Genomic DNA, 17,102 nt, shown 5'->3' on the forward strand with positions numbered 1-17,102 from the left:
GGAAGTGTAGACTGTTGTGTCAGTTGCATGATTTATACTAACACAGATAAAACAACCACTTTATTTACCTTTGGTGTCTCATGAGATTTTATTAAGAAATTATAGATAGCCTCCCAGTGGAAGCAATCACAGAAAGAGGAGAGATTGTTTCCTCTGTGATTCCATGCAGAGTAGAAGTAAGAAACTCTGAAAATGTCTAACATTTTTTTCTGAGACACTGAAGAACTAAATAATACCAGGTAGTGTCTATTGATTTTTGTGGGGCAGAGGAAAATAAAAACATACCCTGAGGCAGAGGACATGGCAGTCATCTACCAAAAGCTAATGTAGAAAAATATTTTAGTATCCTAATCTCAATCTAGAGCCTTAACTTAGTGTTTTCACCTACACTGGAGTTACTTGTACAACTTTCAGATCTATAAATAGCCAAGCTATGCATTTTCTGAATAGTACAATACAGTACAAATATTATAGTGAAATGATTCCTCCAGTAGTGTGAAATACCTCTATTAGAATAGACAGACTCAGTTTCTTAAGTTGCCTGATCCTGTATATCTGTCTCCCTTGATGACACTGACATATGGAAACTCAGTTTAGTGCCTGAGTACCTGTTTAAGTACTCACAGTTACGTACAATAATTATCAACTAAAACCCCAGTGTCAAAATGGAATTTTATACATATATTTACATTTAATTATATGTTAGATATAGGATTCATTTGTACCAATTTAAACACCTGATATGCAAACATTTAAGACTGAGTTCAGCTGCCTAAGCACAGCAGTTCAGTGTCATTTGGGATGTTCTCAATTCTTACTTGTTTCCACTTAAAGGGACTCAAAAAGAGGATAGCCACACAAATCCAAGAAGCAGTTTTGGTAGTGTGGTGGGTTTACCTTAACTGAACACCAGGTTCCCACCAAGACTTCTCTATCACTCCCCATCTTTGACTTGTCAGGAGAGAGAAAATATAATCAAAGGCTCATGGGTTGTGATAAGAAAAGGGAGAGATACCTCACCAATTGTCATCATGGGAAAATCAGACTCAACTTGGGGAAATTAACTGAATTTATTACCAATCAAATCAGAGGAAGATAATGAGAATAATGGAGATGATGGACTCTCTCTAATCTACCACTACAGCCAACAACTCTATACAGTACAGATGGTAAGAATATGGCTAGTCTTTTTTTGTCTGATGAGGAGAACGCTGAGAGGTGACCTAATAGCAGACTTCAGCAAGTCCAAGGTGAGCTACAAGGATGACAAGATGAACATCTCAGTTGTGGCAGAAACACTCATCATGGCTGGGCTTCGCGAACGAAGAATCAGGAAAGGGCTCTACCCACGTTTGTCACAAGCACGCTGGTGGCTAAAAAGGCCAATAGGAGACAGGCATGTCCGATTGCAAAAGGCACAGCAGAAAGACTCCTTAGATGGTAAATTCTGCAAGGCATGATTCTTTCTGCGTTGCCTTTTCTCCTCAAGGGTGATCCTGCTGCATTCTCAAAGGCATCAGCAGCATTATAGATGGTGTGTCTCCAGACCTCCCAGTTGGAGGCCAGAGTAGACCAGTTATGTTGATCAATATGGCCAAGGCTGAGATGTTGTTTCAGGCAGTCCTTGTATCTTTTCTTCGGGGCTCCTCTCATGCAGCAGCTGGTGGCAAGTTCACCATAAAGCAAGATCTTAGGGAGGCGGTGGTTGGTCCTTCATCCTGGAGACGTGCCCTGCCCAGCGCAGCTGTGTTCTCAGCAACATGGCCTCAATACTTGTGACTGCTGCTTGTTCTAGAACAGATGGATTGGTCACATAATCTGACCAGTGGATGTTTAGGATCGTATGGAGGCAGCGCTGATGGAAGCGTTCCAGGAGTCGCAGGTGGTGGCTGTAGATGATCCGTGATTCAGATTCATATAAGAGAGTAGACAGCACTATGGCTCTGTAAACACTGATCTTGGTACTTTTCTTCAAGTGTTTATTTTGCCAAACTCTTTTATGGAGTTTTCCAAAAGCACTGTGTGCCTTTGCTAACCTATTGTCTATCTCCCCGTCAATCTTACCATCCGAGGAGATGAGGCTGTCTAGGTAATTAAACTGCTGGACTGATTTGAGCTCTGATTCGCCAATGGTGATATCGGGATGATGGAAAACTTCCTGAAGTGCTGGTTGATAGAGAACTTCTGTTTTCTTTAAGCTGACTTCCAGCCCAAAGAGCTCAGCAGCCTTTACAAAGCAGGATGTTAAACGCTGCAGAGCTGCTTCTGTGTGGGCAGCAAGGGCGGCGTCATCAGCATAAAGCAGCTCCTGGACAAGATGGTTTAAGGTCTTGGTGTGGGCCTTCAGTTGCCTTAGGTTGAAAAGGCTTCCATCAGTACAGTATCAAATGTAGATACCGTCCTGATCCTCGAGGTCTGCCATGGCCCTTTGGAGCATCCTCTGAAAAAGACTGTGAATAGGGTTGGTGTGAGAACGCAGCCTTATTTCACACTGTTCTTTATTAGAAAGGGCTCAGAAAGTGCATTGCCATAACTGACTTGACTGTGCTGATCCTCATGGAGTGAGATGATAATTTTGAGGAACTTGGGGGGACAACCTAAGTGTTCCAAAATCTGCCATAGACCTTTCCTGCTCACAGTATCAAAAGCCTTGGTGAGGTCGACAAAGGTTCCATAGAGACCTTTGTTCTGTTCCCTACACTTCTCTTGCAGTTGTCTGAGAACAAATACCATGTCTGTGGTACTCCTGTTGGCTCTGAAACCACATTGACTTTCAGGTAAGATTCCTTCTGCTATAGCAGGTATTAGTCTGTTTAAGAGTATTCTTGCCAAGATTTTACCAGCAATGGAGAGCAGAGTAATACCATGGTAATTTGAGCAGTCTGATTTAGTACCTTTCTTCTTATATAGGGTGATGATGACTGCATCTCGAAGGTCTGATGGTAGTTCACCTAGTTCCCAACAGCATAGTAAGAACTCGTGAAATTTGTTATGGAGTGCAAGGACCCCATGTTTCCAGACTTCAGGTGGAATTCCATCAACCCCAGCTGCCTTGCCAATTTTCACCTGCTGTATGGCCTTGAGGGTCTCTCCTAAAGTGGGGGCAGTATCCAATTCATACTTCACTGGTTGTTGTGTGATGGACTGAATGACTGTGTCTTGGACTACACGGTTGGTACTGAAAAGGGTCTGAAAGTGTTCAGACCATCGATTCAGAATGGAGGTTTTATCTGTTAGAAGTGTTTGACCATCAGTGCTGAGTAGAGGACTTTGAGCTTGGTATGTAGGCCCATATGCTGTTTTCAGGGCTTCACAGAACCCTCTGTGATCGTCCGTGTCTGCACATAATTGTGTTTTTTCAGCTAGACTGATCCACCACTTGTTCTGGATGTCACGGAGTTTCTGTTGGAGTTTGCTGCTGTTTTTCTTATGTGACAGGATGGCAGTGCAAGGTGTGCTTGGTGGGTGGTTCTCTTCATCCTCAACAATTCCTGGATCTCTTGAATGTTTTCATTGAACCAGTCTTTGTTCTTCTTGAGGGAGAACCCTAAGGATTCTTCAGAGGACTGTTGGATGCTGTTTTTAATATGGTGCCAGAGTGTTACAGGAGAGCTATCTGTAGAATCTGTGGGATGGTTATCTGTCGCGACGGAAAGCTCTAGACACCTCAATATGAGAATCCAGGAACTTCGTTTATTGTAGATTGACAGTAGCTTAATATACACTCTATAATAGGTTCATGAATATTACAGAAATTAGGCTCATTATTGGTACTCAGTTAGGTGGTGATATCATCTTAACTGCTTTCCATTGTTTACACAGGTGGCTCATCAAGTGCCTTTGTTTTGGTAATGCCTAGCTCCTGTTTTTCAGCTCAATTTAGAATACCCAAGGACACTGCCGCTTTCTCAGGGCCCTGCTATCTCAAACTTTCTCATGGGCCTAGTGAAAACTGCTTATACTTTAGCAGTAGTCTTATACTTTAGCAGCTCATCCATAGCCTTAGCCATGTTCATATGTCCTCGCATTTCTAACCAATCCTCTACAATTACCCCGTTTTTTTTATGGGCCAACAATGCTTTCTTTGTCGTAGTATTTAGACATCTAGTAATACAAGAAAAGGTAACACGAGCTATTACTAAGATTACAATAACTGTCAATATCCATCGTAGGCCTTCCTTAATATAATTTAGAGCCCATTCAGACATAGAACCAAAGATAGATTGAAGCCATGAGTCTATAGGACTAGTCGCTACTGTCACTTTCTTTGTATGATCTGTTAACCATTGCAGTTGTTTATGTATGGAGTTACTGTGATCTGAAAGATTAAAACAGCACATACCATCAAAGTCCTTACAACCATGGCCTTGTGCTAACAACAGAAAATCAATAGCAGCTCGATTTTGTAGGACAGCATGACGTAGACTACCAACGTCTTGTGCAAGTTCTGCTATTACTCGGGTGGTGACATTTGATTGTTTCACAGCCCAGCATGCAAGTTTGCGAATGGATGTTAATGCCTGTGCCGTGCCTACACCTGGGACAATAGATCCAAAGACAGTAGCTGTTCTACCCCATAGCTCTACTTTGTCATCACAATCTGAGGAAAGTTGGTTTAGGCTCCTCTTTTGTTTGCGTGATGAAGTTAGATTAAAAAGCTGTAAAAAGGATGGGGATAACAGCGTAAGTGACCCTATATAGCAGGGCCCTCCGAAGGCACGTACAGGAATGCCAGGCCAAGCTCTGTCACCACAAATAAGAAATACACCTGGTGGTAAGGCACGTGCAGTGTTGTTAACCCAAATACCTGGTGAGGAAAGTTTGACTTCAGCTCCATATGCCCCAAGGCTCTGGTTGTTAGTATTGTTAGTGCCACAATAGTCTCCTACATTTTTATAATTAAACCCTGGGGTACGTGAAGTGACATTAGTCCATCTAGACAAATCGTGGCTTTGATGTGCACTTAACCCAGAATGAACCCTAGCATAAAGCAAGTTTGAGTCCCATTATCACTTGTATTACGTACAGACAATGATCCCATTAAGTCTAACTCCTGGGGACTCTGGGGTAAAGAGGTATTGAGAGCTTTTATAAGGCACGCAGATGTATTAGAGATAATTATTTCATTCTCACACGATGATGAAACCCAACCAGCAAATAGTAAGTTTAACTTATATACCGAGTTAAAAGGCATACCAAATAAGCAAGTACGAAAAGGATCTGAGGCAGATGCCAAGGACAAGCAAAAGGATGATTGTCCTGTTTGATTTGCCCAGGTGACCCATATGTTTTTCCGAGGGTCAATGTTGTGAAGAGCCCCAACATTGGCAATCATACCCGTGAAAAGAAGAAAACTTATTACATAGCCGTACAATGAAATAGACAGAAATCCTAACATCTTTGCTATACTAATACACAAAAACAGTAAATCAAGTCCGGGCACGTAAGTCTTGCAGTTCCTTTGTGTACAGTTACTCAGTTAATTCAGATGCTGTTCCAGTGTCTCCCTCTTCAGCAGGTGCAGGGGAATCAGGTGTTGAAGAGGCTGGAGGTGGTGGTGTAAGGTCAGGTGAGGCTGCAGGCACCGCAGGTGTCTCTCCTCCTCGTTCTCGAGGGCTCTCAATTGCTGGCTTGACCCAGCGACTGGGAACCCACAGGGTACCTGTAGAAGTAGACACACAGAAGTAGCCTCGGCCTATAAAGATGACTTCTGCTGGACCTTCCCACATCCCAGTTTTAGGATTCCGATAATGAACCTTCATGGGTGGTCCTTTTGACACCTGCTCTTTCTGATTATGTTTGACGATAGGAGGTACTGAATCATCTCCGAAAATACACAAATGGTTAAGGACAAAAAGAGTTTTGCTAACTCTCTCTCGGGCATCCCTGATGTCTTTGTATTTCTCAAGGTAGCTTTTAATTGTTCCATTCATTCGCTCTACTATAGCTTGTCCAGTAGGCGAATGAGCTATGCCCGTAACATGCTTTATGTCCCACTGCTGCAAGAATTGTCCCAGAATCCTGCTAACATAGGCAGGTCCGTTATCTGTTTTTAACGTTTTAGGGACTCCCATGACAGCAAAGCAATCTGTCAGATGACGCTTCACATCTTGGACCTTTTCTCCTGGCTACAGCGTAGCCCATACGAAGTGACTGTAGGTGTCAATTGACACATGCATGTATTTCAATCGACCAAAAGCAGGAACATGTGTGACATCCATCTGCCACAACTCATTAGCTTTTAGTCCTTTGGGATTAACTCCCACTCCGAGGCCTACTCCTTTATTTTGCTGACTGCAAATAGGGCATGCTTTCACTATTGCTCTGGCATCTTCAATTGACAGTCCATATGAGTGACTGAGACCTTTTGCATTTTGATGATATACAGCATGAGCCTCACGTGCTCTCAGGAAAGGAGATATAGGAGCTTCTGTGACTGTTGACACTAGACGATCTGCTCTAGCATTTCCTTCTCCCAGCCCTATATTCCATTGATGACTCCTGATATGCAACACAGCATATCTGGCTGACCGGTAAGCAATTGCTTTGTGAAGCTGCTGCAATAGTTGCATGAGTCTGGCATTCTTAACTTCTCTAATGCTGGCATCTTCGATTCGATTAGCCACTCCTGCAACATACATCGAGTCTGTAACCACATTAAGTGTTTGATCTAGCCAGTGAGATAATGCCCACACAACAGCTGCAAGCTCTAATGTTTGTAAAGAGTCCTTTAAGTGAGCGCTTAAGAAGCGTTGATGCCATCGCCCTTCGTGCCTCCAGGTGGCTACGGCACGCTGCGATCTTTTTCCAGCGTCGGTGAATACGGTGACTGCATTCTGAAGTGGTGTTGCAGATCGCTTTGGAACTTGCAGCCACGCCTGGTTAGCCATCCAGGCTAGCGTCGGTGACTGCAAAGGACGGATGTTAATGATGGCATCTGACACGAGTAGTGCTCCTTGCAGCTCAGGAGAATGGACTAAATACCAATCTAAGTCCTCCTGTCTTATCGGCACTTGTATTTCATGTGGCTCTGACCCGGTCGCTTGCACAATCCAGTTTCTGCCTTTTTTAATGAGCTCTGATAAAGTCCGAATCCTTTCCTGGACTGTTCTGCGTGGTTGCAAAGACGTTGTCAGCCATTCTAACACAATTTGTTGCCCTTTAGTTGATGTTGCAAGCCGCTTTTGATTGTCCCCCGTTTTTAGTTTTTGCTGCGTGAGGGCTCCCATAAAATGCTTTACTCCTGCCAAGATAGTGAGATTGACAGGTGCACCCTCTATCCGTCGGTGTGTGACATGATCAGCAATACTGGCCATAATCTGATGTAAGAGGTTTCGCTGTTCCGGGGTGACAGTTACTGCTGTTGAAGGGTCTGTACCCTTTAATAGCGGTCTGAGGGGTTCTAGCCACTCATTAGGTATTCCCACTACTGGACGCAGCCACTGTAAGTCTCCTAAGAGTCTCTGAGCATCGTGCAAGGTGGCAATCTCTATATTGATAGACAATTTCTGAGGTCGAACGACAGAGTCTGTGATTTGCCAGCCTAAATAATGCCAGGGACTGGATTCTTGAATTTTCTCAGTGGCTATGACTAAGCCTTGCTGCTGCAACTGATTAACCAGCTGCTGTTTTTGATCTTTTGTAAACTTAGTCGGCTGGGCGAACAATAAATCGTCTACGTAGTGGTAAATTACTGTCGAGGGCCATGATTTTCTGATTGGTTGTAATGCAGCATCCACATAGAGCTGACAAAGAGTGGGAGAATTCTTCATTCCCTGAGGCAACACAGTCCACTCATAACGTTGCGCTGGTCCTTCCTTGTTTACAGCAGGAATAGTGAATGCAAAACGCTGACGATCCTGCTCATGTAATGCAATAGTGAAGAAGCAGTCCTTAAGATCGATTATTAACAGGAACCAATTTTGTGGGATCATAGCTGGATTTGGCAGTCCTGGTTGTAATGCCCCCATCGTATGCATCTGGGCATTTACTGCACGTAAATCATGTAACAGCCTGTATTTCCCAGATTTCTTCCTGATCACAAAAATAGGAGTATTCCACGGGCTAGTTGACAAACGCAAATGCCCCTGTTGTAACTGCTCTGACACCAACGCATGTGCCTGTAAAAGACTTTCCCTTTTTAAGGGCCATTGCTCTACCCACACCGGCGTTTCTGTCTTCCATTGGAGCGGGATTGGGAAAGCCCAGGCAATGGCCGTCATGCTAAAGGGGATCTTGGTTCGTTGGTCAGAACCATTCCATCTGAGCGAGAATGTCTCTCCCTATTAATGCTTGTACTCCATCGGGTAGGGGGAGAACAGACACCGTACAGTTCACAGTCATTTCATCCAACGTGATAGTTATAGGAGGGGACCTTTTTGCCAGAGTCAGACCACCCACTCCTGCAACTGTTGCTCCTGAGTTTACCAAGGGCCACGATGTGGGCCACTTGCAAGCTGCAACAATGCTGACGTCAGCTCCCGTATCCAAAAGAGCAATTAAATGTGCAGCTTGTGAGTTCCATTGGAGCTGGATAGCTTTTCGTGGTCGTCTGGCCAAATCTATTGTTAGCAGAGCCGATGTACCAGTAGATCCGAAGCCCTGATCTCCTCGTTTGGGCTTATCCGATGGTCCAGGAGCGATCTGAGGGAGCGGTATCAGTTGTGCGATACGAGATCTGGCCGGTATATGCAAAGGTGGAAATAGTGTATTTACCATGATTGATATTTCTCCAGTGTAATCGGCATCAATCAGTCCCACTAAAACAGTTAATCCAGCCATTGTGGACGAGGACCGACCTATTAACAAAGCCCCCACTGGTTTGCCGTCGATTAACACTGGCCCGTGCACTCCTGTCGGTATTTTCTGAGGACGCTGGTCTATTAGGGTGCAGTCTATTGTGGTTGCCAGGTCCAGCCCGAGGCTCCCTCTGGTTGCGGGATGCAGTGTGAGGTCTGAGCCAGGAAGCTGTGAGCAGTTGGAGCCGTCACTTGTGTCTTGGCGCGGGACCCCTTCGCGCTGGCTTTCCCGTTTCCCGACCCACGCCAGCACATAGCAGGAACATGCGTGTTTTGCTGACAGCGAGAACACCACACCGGACCGGACTGGCACTCTCTTCGTACGTGTCCGTATGCTCCACACCGAAAACAGCGTCTTTGTGCTGGTCTGCTTCGTTGCGTGGCTCCGGTCGGAGCTTGTAAGGGCGCAAGCACGGCTAAAACCTGAGAGCTAGTAGCCTTCGCCTGCTCCTTTAAGCTTTCACCTAGCTCTTTAACCGCGTTCACTAACATAGCATTAGGCCCCTGGGGTATTTGCGCCATTCGTTCTAATAGCTCCTCAATTGACCAATTACCCGGGAGCGTAACAATGACATTGCGAGCTGTAGAATTACAGTTCTGCAGCGCACACTGCTTTAGCAAAGCGCCGTGCATATATTCGGGAACCCCCGTTAACTGGATGGCATTAGCAACCCGATCTATAAACGATCCAAAAGGCTCATCTCTTCCCTGTTTGATCCCCATATATGACGGAATTCCCCCTGGAGCTTTGATCTTATCTAGAGCGAGACGGGCTAGGCGCATAGACTCCCTGATCTTATCCGGCCCTATTAACGCTTGTGCCTCTATTCTGGCGTATGGTCCGAAGCCCATTAATTCATCTAGTGTAACCCCGTGCAAAGGGTCAGCTGCCTGTCTCTGAACAGCTACGGCCTCCTGGCAAAGCGCCTGCCAGTGCGCACTATGTAGCATTTGCTGATGCTGTGAAAGAACCAACTTCATAATGTTACTAATATCTGCTGGTAAAAGCAAGTTGCTACCCCAAATATAATTTAACATTTGTCGGGTAGGCTCACCCTGGATTCCACTCTCATTAACGGTAGCACACAATTGCAACAACAGCTTCCAATCAAGGGCAGTGATAGTCGCTACCAATCCACCCCCTTCTGCCGGAGCATAAACTACCGGAAAGGCATTAGTTAAAGTTTCTGCCGCTTCTTTATCTCCCGCTTGCAAAGCATCTGCGGCAATGCCTTGCCAGAGCTTTCGCCGCTCTGCCGCGACAGTACTCGATGTATCGGGTGAGGGGAGTGATGCAGCCCCGGTAGACGAGGTCTGCTGGGACTCAGGGGACGGGCTAGGGAACTCTAGGGAAGGGGCAGTGGGAGTAATAAGAGCCTGCTCTTGGGGTTCAGGCGGGATATGTACAACATTAGTCGAGGGAGGCAGCGGGCACGGAGACTCAGCCACGAAAGGATTGCCGATGTCTCCCAAACGCTGCGCAGCGATTCGAGCAGCCTGCTGCTCGGCCTTATGTTGTTGTAAAGCATTAGAAACAGCCTGCCACTGCTTGGCTAACTTTTTAGCTACTTTATCATCATTCAATAAATCCTCCCACAACTTATCCCCGTACCGTTTCCATTCACCTTCATCAAAGACCGTATTGGGGTCCACAAAACACCCTTTCGCAAACCCCACCTTAAGCAATTCTGGTAAATCCTTTTTTAAATCTAACCCTTTAACTCCCCGCTTTCCCAGAAAGCATTGGAGCAATGATAGTGCCGCCAGTCTCTACATTACCTAAAAAAAAAACGTGTTACCACGCTTTGTGCAGCCCTTTCCACGAGACTTTGCGGCTTTGTCGGCGGGCCTCCTTCTTCAGGAGTCTTCCCGGGCGCCGGGTCCAACTATTTCGTTGCTGGGAACGCGGAACTTAACTCTTTCGCCGTCCGAAATCCCCGAAAGGGAGGCGTCCGGCGGCGGCAAGTTGAGCTCTTTTTCGTTCAACCCTTTCGCCTTCTTGTGCTGCACGGCAAGACCGACTGAAACTCCTACCTCCGACCGCGGCTGCGAGAACCCGACTTGGCTCTCGGGAGTCCGACTTGACTCCAACCCAGGAGATCCGACTTGATCTCCTAGGGACCCCCCCTTGGTCCCTGTTCGGGCGCCAAAAAATGTCGCGACGGAAAGCTCTAGACACCTCAATATGAGAATCCAGGAACTTCGTTTATTGTAGATTGACAGTAGCTTAATATACACTCTATAATAGGTTCATGAATATTACAGAAATTAGGCTCATTATTGGTACTCAGTTAGGTGGTGATATCATCTTAACTGCTTTCCGTTGTTTACACAGGTGGCTCATCAAGTGCCTTTGTTTTGGTAATGCCTAGCTCCTGTTTTTCAGCTCAATTTAGAATACCCAAGGACACTGCCGCTTTCTCACGGCCCTGCTATCTCAAACTTTCTCATGGGCCTAGTGAAAACTGCTTATACTTTAGCAGTAGTCTTATACTTTAGCAGCTCATCCATAGCCTTAGCCATGTTCATATGTCCTCGCATTTCTAACCAATCCTCTACAGTTATCAAGCCTAGTTTGAAGATTAGCCTGGAATTTGTTTCTCACTGTGATTGGAGATCGTTGACTTGGAGTCTCCTCCTTGGGATGCTGCCCCTTTTAGATTTGAATTTAAGATTGAGGTTAAGTTTACAGCACACAAGTCGATGGTCCATTTGGCATTCTGCCCTGGGCATCACACGGGTGTGGTGGACATCGCAGACATCTCTCCATCGCACCAAGACATAATCGATGAGGTGCCAATGTTTGGATCTGGGATGCATCCATGTTTTCTTTAGACTATTTTTCTCCTGAAAGATAGTGTTAGTAATGGTGAGGTGTTGCTCCACACATAATTCTAGTAGAAGTCGACCATTATCGTTGCAGTTTCCAACACTATGCTTGCCTAATATTACTTTCCAGGCTTCAAAATTCTTTCCTACTCTGGCGTTGAAATCACCAAGGATAATGATCTTATCATCTGCAGGCACCTTTTGGGTAAGGCGGCGCAGGTCGGTGTAAAATTTATCTTTTTCAGCAGGATCAGCCTGGAGAGTTGGGGCATATATACTAAAGAGGACAACGTGTTGCTTGTTGTGTAGTGGAAGGCATAGGGAGATAATGCGGTCAGAGTGACCTGTCAGCAGATTTTCGAGTTTTGGAATGATAGAGTTTTTGATCATGAAGCCGACTCCTGAGATATGCTTTTTGGTTCTGGGCTTACCAGACCAAAAGAGGGTGTAACCAGCACCATGTTCTCTGAGGCTGCCTTCCTCGTGAAGGCGAACTTCACTGAGAGCAACAACGTCGATGTTGAGACATGACAGTTCATCAGCAATCAGGGCAGACCGGCACTCAGGACGTCCACTATCTGCAGAATCAAGCATGGTTCTGATGTTCCAGCATGCTAGAGTTAATTTGGGTGCACATTTGGAGGCAGGTGTATATGCCTTTGTCTTTTGAGCTTTGTGTGACTGCATTTGTAGAAGATGTCAATACAGGGCTTTGCAAAAGTGGGTAAAGCCTTCGAGCCTGCGCAATGGATTTTTTAGGTGAGACACAGTATGTGCTGAACTGAGCCCACCCTTTAACCCTAAGGCTCATCTGCCAGGGCCGAGTGAGCTTGGATGGTGGCAGCGAGGTCCTCAGGACGCAGGTTTAATTAGAATGACCTTCTCTTAGATGGATGGCCTTACAGGGCTGAACGAGCTCCCTCTGCCTGGGTTTGGAGTTGTCCTTCTCTTCAGTGTGTTCTGGGCTCCCCCTCTTGTCTCCCACAATGGCACAGTCCGCACCGGCAAAGCTCCCCCTCTCTTGCTCCTTTCCGTGCCCGGGGCCGGGCCCGAGCGCCCGGGGCCAGGCCGCGCCATGCCAAGTGCACGCGGCCCGGGGCCGAGCCGGGCCGGCAGAAACACTAACATAGGGCAAAAGCCACAAACTGCAATTTATCAGGGTACATCAGGAGAAACTTTTTTTATGTGAAGGGAAATGTAGTGTTTGGCAAGGTCATATCCAGAAAATGATTGAATCTCTATGCTTGAAGGTTCTGGTTCTGTTATCCCAAAGGGGTCTAGATCTACATCTACAACAGATAAAAGAGTTGAAGGGAAAGAAGCCTTTAATGTAGGGAAAAGAATGACTTCCTATGAAGATAGACAGGGCAGTGGCCTGAAACCAACACCAGAAAAGCTGCAAAGCTACTGCCTCCTGCAGTGAAAGGACCTGTTTATAAACACATTGTACCTCTCTTCTATTTAATGCAGATAATTTTGAGATTTTTTGTATTAAGAAAAGTTCATAAACATATATTTTACAACACGGTCTGTCATTTAAGTTTAAAAAGCCTGTTGGTTTTTGTGAGTAATTAGTAAGTCCAGGTGTGCTGGTTTAAGAGTTAACCACCAGGGGGAATGAACTCAACTCAAAGGAGAGATTATAAGTCAGAATAACAATTTATTAAAATAATACAGTAAGTACAATAATACAAACAAACAATTGGTCTCAACCCACAAAAACCCAAATGTATAACCCAGTACCCTGGGGCATGAACAAAGTGGTGTTCCTTGGGCCCCGTTTGAGTCCAAAGTAAAGGGAGAGGGGAAGAACCTGCTGGTGGGAGAGCTGCTGCAGTCTGGCCAGAACTGGTGATCGCAGTCCAGTGGTGGTCTAAGTCTGGTTGAGAGCGATGAGAATGTTCCAAGACTCCAAGATTATATATCCTCCAGTTCAGGCAGGAATGTTCAGTGCTCCCCTCAGGGCGGGGAGTTCCACAAAGGGTGTGAGGACAAAAGCATCCTCCTATCTCACAGGCCTCTTAACACCTAGTTTATAGCCTGAGGAGTCAGGCTCTATGGGCAGAGGGTGTGAATAGTCTATTGACAACAATAGTCTAGTTTCTGGGAAATTACATGGAAGGCTATAGAATACACAGTTTTGGGTTACACCCACCATGATGAACTGCTCTTCAGCTGTCCTAACTAGGACACCAGGTAACAAAACAATGTTGGGAGAAGAGACCTGATTCTATGACATTGAAAGGGGAGTATTGGGAACTTCCGTAGGGTGAAAGATATTAAAAGATACTGAGAAAGGGCTGCTGTCTTACAAGGTGTCACATACTAAGGATGTAGTTATCATATAAGATTGCAAAATTAGCAAAACCAAAGCAAATGTTGAAAAAACCGTAAGACTTACTTGTTTATTTGGAGGAAGGAAAAGGAGAAAAAAGGAATATAGCAAACAATATCATTAGGGCTATTCTGGGATCTATGTTGAGCAGCCCTGTACTTAGTCAGTACAGCCTGGTGCAGGACAACAAATGTGTTATTCTGATCATAGGGTGTGTCTGACTTTATTTCACTGTCAGAGATCTGGAGTGATTTCTCTAGTGCTGGTCAGGGAAGAAGGAAGAAACTCCTTCCCAGAGGGCAAACTAAGCTTTTTATCAGACTGCCTCTGGTAGAGATGGACCACATGAGGCTGGAATTAGAACCACAAACCTTCATACCTACTGTGTTCTGTGACCTTCCCTAGTCCCACAATAGGGAGAAGATGAGAATTTTAAGTGTAGGAACCTCTGCGACTGCCTGTATAGATAAGGCAAAACAGCTTCATCCTGTGTGGCTGGAGTAAACCTTGAAGGTTTACGTGGCATTTGAAAAGATGAATTGGAAGTCAACACCTGTATATTCACAGTGAGCACTAACATGATCAAATTACAGGTATGGAACAGAAAAATAACGTGCATGACATGCAGCTGTCTTCTGGGTAGTTAAAAGCTTGTGGATTAATTGATCCTCTGTGTGTAACTTCTGTAACACAATTCAGGCAGAGCCTGACCATTCTAAAAGGGATGGTTGACAAAATGAAATCTAGGCATTCTGGGCCACCTAGCCAGGGGAACTGAATTGCTGTATACAATATTTAATTGCCAAACATTGCCAACCACTGTAAAAATAAAGATGAATGTCTTGTTAAAAGAATTTTAAAATAAATGTTGACTTTGCTTAAAGAGAGGATCATATTTGAAAATGCAGAATCATAGCATCTTAACATTGCTGAGGTTGGAAGAGCTGGTCAAGCCTTGCAGTTATATTTGCTCTACATGTCAAGGTTTTGGTAGCAGAGGGGCCTCTGTGAAAAGAGACCAGCGGCTACCCCCCGTCAAACAGCCGGTTTCAGTCAGCTCTGAAACAAGACTCACTGCTGCCCAAAACTGTGTGGCAGATTTGAGAGAGAAGAATGAGAAAACTGTGAGACAAGCAGCCCTGTAGACACCAAGGTCAATGAAGGGGGCAGATGCCCCATGTGCAGGAGATTCCTCTGCAACCCATGGAGGACCACAGTGTAGCAGACAACTACACTACAGGTCACAGAGGGCCCCGGGCTGAAGGAGGTGGAGATGCCCTGAAGGAAGGTGCAACCCATGGAGAGCTTGTGCTGTAGTGTGTAGTTTCTTCTCTTTACACTAGCTGTAACAGGGAAGGGACTAAGTCAAGGGAAAAAACACAGGTTTGAGAGATTCTGGAACGTGAATAAACCAAACACCGTTGCTAGTTGGCAAAAAATAGCTATTTATTAGAAAAAGGTGGCAAACAAGGAAAAGGAGAAAAACAGGCGCCTGAGGGAAAAAGACTAGGGCGGAGGAAAAAGTGCATAAAAGACCCTAGGAAGAAGGCACCCCCCCCCCATACTCACCCAGGTGTCACCTGTAAGCAAGTCTTACCCATGTTAACCAATAATGAAGTCCCTCTGCAGCAGCTGCGGGTTCATGGGGGGTGGCAGGCTCCCACTTCAAGCAGGCGTCCCCGCTAAAAGCAACTTGGTCCATTGTGAAGAGCCAGCCCCCCTCAGGGCACGTGTCTGCCTTTATAAAGTTTATTGAGAGCACCTGCCCCAGGGAGGTGTGGCCAGCACCACCCCGTCAGGGGCTCTCAATCCCACCCCTTCTGTTATGTAAGTGCACCCCTCCTGCGCGTGTGTGAGCACCTTGGAAATCCCCTGATGCAGGTGCAGTGAATTGGGGGGGGTCTTCCCCAATTGAGGCGGTGGGGTGCCTTCATCACCTTCCTCATCATTTTGTCCTCCAGCTGCCCTTGGCAAGCAATGGACCAATCACAACAGACCAATTAAAACAGTTTACACAGAAGTTCTCCCTCCAAGGCCAAGTTCACTGCTTTATCAGCAGACTTGGCAGGAGAAAACATAAACTACTGCAGGTGGCTAGGGCCAAACACAGACCAAAAAAAAAGAAAACATCCCAACTTTGTCCCGAATACACTAGCTCAAGGTACTAAAGAACCAAAGGCTCTCAAAACATTGGTTAGGTGAAGTTTTGGAGCCTTGTGTATTTTTAAAGGAATACTCCCAGTTGAACTTGTGGCTCTGGGACTGGCATCTTAAGAGCATATATTGTTATTGTAGATCTCTCTCTGTTTCACTATAAAGTGCTATTTTTCTGACTGTCTCTGTCTAAAGTCTATATTGAGTATTTAGTGAATATAGGACTCTTCTGCAATGGAACACTGGTTCTGTCTTTAAACAAAACAGCAGTGGTACTATATTTAGCACCCATTAGACTTGGATGCAAAGATCTCCTCTCTCTTGCTCTTTCCACATGGCCCAATACTCTGAAACTGTTGCTGTCTTGACATGGTCACAGCCAGCACAGCTTCAGGAGAGGAAAATCCTGCTTATCAAACCTAATTTCCTTCTATGACATGATAACCCACCTAGTTCATCAAGGGTAATGTAATATTTTTGGATTTCAGTAAAGCTTTCAATACTGTTTCTCCCAGGATCCTTCTGGACAAAGTGTCCAGACCACAGCCAGATAAACACATCCTGTGCTGAGTGAGCAATTGGCTCATGGGTTGAGCACAGAGGGTGACAGCGGCTGAGGTGACATCAGGCTGGCACCTGTCACTAGTGGGGCTCCACAGGGCTCCATCTTGGGCCCTGTGCTCTTCAGCATCTTCATCAATGACTTGGACACAGGACTGGAAGGGACACTGAGCAAGTTTACTGAAGACACAAGATTGGGAGGAGCTGTTGACTCCCTCAAAGGCAGGGAGGCCCTGCAGAGAGGCCTCGACAAATCAGAGGGCTGGGCAATCACCAACCTTAGGAAGTTCAACAAGGGAAAGTACCAGATTCTGCACCTAGGATGGGGCAACCCTGGATGTACAGACATATGGGAATGAGACCTGGGGTTCCTGGTCAGTCACTGCCAGCAGTGCCCTGGCAGCCAGGAGGGCCAACTGTGTCCT

Source organism: Manacus candei, unplaced genomic scaffold (assembly GCF_025592945.1).
Source record: "Manacus candei isolate 608988 ecotype Guabito, Panama unplaced genomic scaffold, ASM2559294v1 h1tg000112l, whole genome shotgun sequence".
In the NCBI taxonomy this organism is placed as follows: Eukaryota; Metazoa; Chordata; class Aves; order Passeriformes; family Pipridae; genus Manacus; species Manacus candei.